This window comes from Macaca fascicularis, chromosome 11 (assembly GCF_037993035.2).
Source record: "Macaca fascicularis isolate 582-1 chromosome 11, T2T-MFA8v1.1".
Classification (NCBI taxonomy): domain Eukaryota; kingdom Metazoa; phylum Chordata; class Mammalia; order Primates; family Cercopithecidae; genus Macaca; species Macaca fascicularis.
Window position 1 is genome coordinate 108,492,263 of NC_088385.1, and position 6,237 is coordinate 108,498,499.

Below are 6,237 nucleotides of genomic sequence, written 5' to 3' on the forward strand. Positions count from 1 at the left end.
GTGTGAGCCACTGCGCCCAGCCAGAGATTGAGCTCTTTAGAAACTCTTGAACATTGAGATCTGGAAAGCTTCAGCTTGGTGAAGACATGGACTTGCTGGAAGGGTGTTGTTAAATTAAACAGCTGGTCTCTATTGTTTCAGGTGTCCCAAATTCCTTCTAGATGTCCAGAATAAATTATAGGAATTTGGACCAATTGAATAAGTGGGCAGTGTTAGTGCTTGTTCATACACCTGGTCTCTTTGAGGATTTAAGTCACAGTCAGGTCTCCAGTTGATGTACATGTGGGTTGGGGTACCTTCTTAAGGTGTGAAAACATGGATCCAGGAGTCTATTACAACTCCAGGCTTCAGTGCGCACTGAGATCCCGCATTAAAACATTTTTAACAACTGTATTTCTTGACGTTTCTTGACCACAAATCTAAGCTCAAGATACCTTAGATTTGCCCTTGCAAAGTGATGAAAAAGTGTTTTGAGTTTGGTGGATGGCTGCCTCTCTCATTTAGGCCTGGGTGGATTTTAAGGGCATGGATAGATTCAAGAGAGAAAGAGGACTGCAGGTAGGGATTGGCTGTGCTTTGCCATGGTTGTGTGAAATAGAGTACTTCAATAATTTTCTGGCCAGGCTCGGTGGCTCACGGTTGTAATCTTAGTGCTTTGGGAGGCCAAGACCAGCCTGGCCGACACGGCAAAACTCTGTCGCTACTAAAAATACAAAAATTATCTGGGTGTGTTGATGTGTGCCTATAATCCTAGCTACTTGAGAGGCTGAGGCACGAGAATCACTTGAACCCAGGAGGCGGAGGTTGCAGTGAGTGGGGTTCATGCCGCTGCACTCTAGCCTGGGTGACAGAGCAAGACGGTCTCAAAAATACAAAAATAAATTTTCTGTCAGGGGCAGTCCCAACTTACTCCAGCCATGAATAAAGAGCAGAAAGTGGAAGATGAATCTGTAGCATCCAGTTTTCTCAGTTGTGGACCACAAGATTAAAAACCCAAAAACGGAGTGCCACATGAATCTGTTATGTAACATATTCATGGTGATCTTGAGCCAATAATTGGTGCCAGAGAAGTAGACGTGGTTCAAATAAGAGATATTTGCAATTTGTGCAAGAACAAAGCTTTGCAAAATGTTTGGATTAGCTGTCAGAGGTAGCTTTATTCTCTACAGCTGTAGGAGCTAGGGAAGATTCTCTTTGACAAGTAAACCCATCTGGGATCTGCAGTGGTGAATTAATCAATGAGAGGTTGATGAGTCCATATGCAGCTCAAGTAAGCAAATGGAATTTCTTATAATAAACTTTTTTTTTTTTTGGTTGTTTGGGGGGTGTGTGTGTGTGTGTGTGTGTGTAAGAGACAGGCTCTCGCTCTGTTACCCAGGCTGGACTGCAGTGGTGAGATCATAGCTCACTGCAGCCTTGAATTCCTGGGCTCAAGCGACCCTTTCACCTCAGCTTCCCAAGTAGCTGGAACTACAGGTGTGCACCACCACATCCAGCTAATTTTTAATATATATATATATATATTTTTGGTAGAGACTAGGTCTCCATACATTGCCCCTGTTGGTCTTGAACTTCTGGCCTCAAGCAATCCTCCCACCTTGGCCTCCAGAAGTGTGGGATTACAGGTGTGAGCCACTGTGCCTGGCTAATAAACACCTTATGATGTAAGTGAACCAATAAGATTTTATATAACCAGCATGTTTTACATAAGCAATTAAATTCTAGCAAGTCATGCAGTGAAAGATCACATTTACAAGCTTTGCAGTCAAAATGCTATTTCTCAGAATACTTTGTTTCTTCTCATTAACTGAGTAAAAGCAAGAAAATTGATTGGGATACTGTGAGCATCAAGTAACCAAAAAATTCTGACATGAACTGGTTTAAACAATAACATTTATTATGCCACTGACCAAGAAGTCCAAACTAAGAGTGGGCTACAATCATGATACATTCTTGCTCTGGCTTCAGTGTTAGTTGAGTCTTTGGTCTCCTATTCTTGCCACTGGCCTTCACACTGCAGTTCCAGATACATCTCAACACAGCAATGTTCAGAGGCAGAAAGGGTCATTTCTTTTTTTTCTTTTTCTTTTTTTTTTTTGAGATGGAGTCTTGCCCCGTGGCCCAGGCTGGAGTGCAGTGGTGGGATCTTGCCTCACTGTAAGCTCCGCCTCCTGGGTTCACGCCATTCTCCTGACTCATCCCGAGTAGCACCCGCCACCATGCCCAGCTAATTTTTTTTGTATTTTTAGTAAAGACGGTGTTTCACCGTGTTAGCCAGGATGGTCATGATCTCCTGACCTTGTGATCTGCCTGCCTCGGCCTCCCGAAGTGCTGGGATTACAGGCGTGATCCACCGCGCCCGGCCAAGAAGGGTCATTTCTTCCAGTGTCTCCTTTCTGGTCATGAGGAAACTACCCAGAGACCCCCAGAACACATCTCCTCATGTCTTAGTGACTAGACCTGGCGCTCATGCTCAGCGCTGAATCAATCACTGGCGAGGAGAAGGGGACAGCTGTGACTGATTCAAACCAAATAGAATCTATCTCTGGAGGAGGAGAAGGGTCACTGTAGGAGAGAAGGACACACACCTAAGTAAAATGAGTTTTTCTTGGAAGGAGAAAGGGAGTAGTGAATATTGAGTAGGAAACCAACAACTTTTGCTCTAGTCCACCTCTTCGACTGCTCATGTTTTCTGAAAACACTTAAAAAATGTTCATGCCTTTGTGGAAATTATTCAAATACTCTTTAAGGGATGGCAACCCTAAGTCTCATCAGGTCACTACCTCCAAGCCCAGGATTGCAGTGAAACGTTCAGTCGTCTCCTCTGATCCATGACTGAATTTGCTCTTCCAGCAATGCAGCAGTCCAGCAATAGACAACAATATAAAGTCTGATCTGGAAAGGAGAGGAGCAGAAAGCAACTCCCACTTATCTATAACACATATGAACACGTATCTTATCCAAGAAAATGTGGGACATATACACCACGGAATACTATGCAGCCACAAAAAAGAAACAAAATCATGTCCTTTGCAGCAACATAGATGCAGCTGGAGGCCACTATCCTAAGTGAATTAACCCAGAAACAGAAAAGCAAATACCGCATGTTCTACTTCTAAGTGGGAGCTAAACAATGGCTACTCATGGACATAAAGATGGCAACAGTAGCCACTGGGGACTACTAGAGTGGGAGGCAGGGAAGGGAGTAAGGGTTGAAAAACTACCTATTGGGAATTATGCTCACTACCTGGTTGACAGGATCATTCATTCCCCAAATCTCTGCATCACACAATATACCCCTGTAACAAACCTGCACATGTTATGTACCCCCTGAATCTTTTATTTATTGTTTATTTATTTATTTATTGAAACAGAGTCTTGTTCTGTTGCCCAGGCTGGAGTGCAGTCCAGCTAATTTTTGTATTTTTGGTAGAGACAGGGTTTTGACATGTTGGCTAGGCTGGTCTCAAACTCCTGAGCTCAGGTGATCCACCTTCCTTGACCTCCCAAAGTGCTGGGATTACAGGTGTGAGCCACTGTGCCCAGCCCTGAATCTCAATAGAAGTTGAAATTATAAATAAGCAAGCAAGTAAGTAAATAAAACACGTGTCTTGTAAGTAAATAAGTAAAACACGTCTTTTCCAACATCACAGGAGTCGTGAGATTCCTGCCTGAGAGCGGACATTCTTTGGTCATGCCCTCAGGCTGGCCCTATTTCCACCGTCTTCAGGGAATACTCTTTATCATATCCTCCATAGGCCCTGCTTCTGCCTTTTGAGATAATTTTCCTGTTTATGTTTTTCTGTGGCACTGTCTGAGATGGGCATTAGAAAGATGTTTTTTCTTGGTGCTATATAGCAATAAGTTCGTATGTGTTCAGAGGTCTGGGATTGCCAGTTCTACATTTTGGCATTTGCTACTGACAACACCCTTCTTCCTGGGTGCTGAATTTTGAAGTAGTAAACTTTCCTGTTTGTAACTAACTGAAATTAGCTTTGCCTCACTTAGGTGCAAAGGGAACTTGCTGAATGGTATTAGATAGCCTACGGAATCTCCAAGAAGGCTAGAGAACATGCGGTCAGACAAAGCCCTGAACCACACCAAAGATCTATTCAAGAGAAGACATCATTGTCACTGTTACCAATCCCTACTTACCTCTAGTTTATGTCACTCATACGTCACTGAACAGAACCAGCATAGCATCCACAGTATTGTGGCTGCCCCCAGAAACTCTCCACCTGCAACTGCCATTGTGTTCAGAGATGGTTCTCCATCATCCCTGCCTCTTGACATCCCTAACCTCCCACTGGAATTCTTGTGGAGGGGGTTTCTTATTGGCTGAGGTTTCTCTGCTTCTTCTTGATATCCCTATCCCCCTATTTAAATTCTAGGGGAAGGGGCTTCTGATTGGCTGAGGCTCAGTCAGGACCCCATGTTTGGCTGTGAAGAAAACTAGAAAATTGATTATCTGGAACTCTCAACTCTTATACTGGGAGACTGTTTCTTCTTCCTACCAAGACACAAGATCAAGAATTCCCCAAACATAGGAAGGAGTTCAGATGCTGGGCAGCCAAAAAAATGACAAACGTTTATTAGATTTTTAAACCATAATAACAAGGATCACAGCATGTATAGTTTAATTCTAAAGACCTTTGCCCCACCTGGCTAATCTCCAAAAATACTGTTTGTTCTTAGTACTTCTGTGGTCATAGGAATTTAAATAGCTCCTAAACAACTTTTCCTTATCTTTCTGAGAGGGCAACTTCAGCACAGAATTTAAATTCTCCAAATATCAAGTAAAATTGTAACTTACATTACTATAACTGAAGCTAGTCTAAGAAATTAAAGTCTATAATTTCTAACTTTCTCAATATAGAGGCTTTCTTTATATGGTTTCCTTCTTTCAGGAAGCTCTTATAATATTCCAGTTTTATGATTGAATTTCACTGAAATTAAGTTTGAAGAGCTTAAAATAATGCAATCAACCGGTTACAATTATAGAAGATAATTGGTGCTGCCTCTTTGCCCAGGAGCACTTTCTGGCCGCCAGAGCTCACTTTGAGGACTTGAGGGGTACCTTGGAAGTACTCAGGTTTTAATTTCCCCTTGGGAGTTGTTCTTAATCAATGACAACTGGGAGTGGTAGACACATACCTCTGTTTCTTCACTCTTAGTTGGGATAATTCTGAGACATGTTCTACACGGTTTCCCCAGAATTACCCAGTAGGACTGAGTTCCAGTAACCTGCTGGATAACTTGCCTTCAACTGGCTTTCTTCTCTTCTCTGTCTTACTTCCCTACTCTCCTACTGATGCTTCCTGGACCACCTCTTAAACAACTAACATTCACATTCTTGTCAGAGTGTCTGCTTCTGAGGGTGAAGGAGAACCCAACATAAACCATTAACTGAATCAAGTTACTTATGATACTCAGTTGATCAATTATAAGTAAGAGCAGTGGTCAGGTAGTCAGAGCTTACTAGAATACTAGTATGTTTGCTCACTGACTCTCTCTGTCTCTTTCAGGCAAGCTACACCAGAAGTCAGGGTGGGTGTTAACAGTTCCATTTTATAAATGGAGAAAATGGTTCTGGAAGAATTTTAATATCTTTTCTAAATTCATACAGCTAATAAGTCCATTTGAACTCAGGTCCATCTAATTCTTTCTACCATTCCACACTACTCACTGACTGAGGACTATCTAAGGAATGCATTCCTACAGATTCTCCACCTGCGGCAATGTTAGATCTCTATAACGTTATCATTTGCCAAAAAGCGTTTGCTAAGTTTATTCAATGTTATTAGCAAAAATCATATGCAAAATAACTCCCTCTTCTCTGTCACTGTTAATGGGAGTATACGTTAGTACAACCTTTGGAGGACAACATGGCAATTATTTTTTAAACTTGTATTTTAGGTCCAGGGGTACATGTGCAGGTTTGTTATATAGGTAAACTTGTGTCACAGGGATTTTTTCTGTCTTCTCATTTTGAAACTTCTAATTGGTAGACCTAATGAATTGACTCTAGAAGTCTTATCATTTTTATTCTCTTTTTGTATTTCTACTACTTTCTGGGAGACTTTTGTCAACTTCCTCTTCCAATTCCTCATGTACAGTTTATTTTAGCTATTATATTTTTAACTTCCAAGTGTTTTCTTGTTTTCCGATTGTTTCATTTTCATTATATCTTGTTTTTATTCTACAAATGCATTATCCTTTGTCTCTGTAAGATTATTA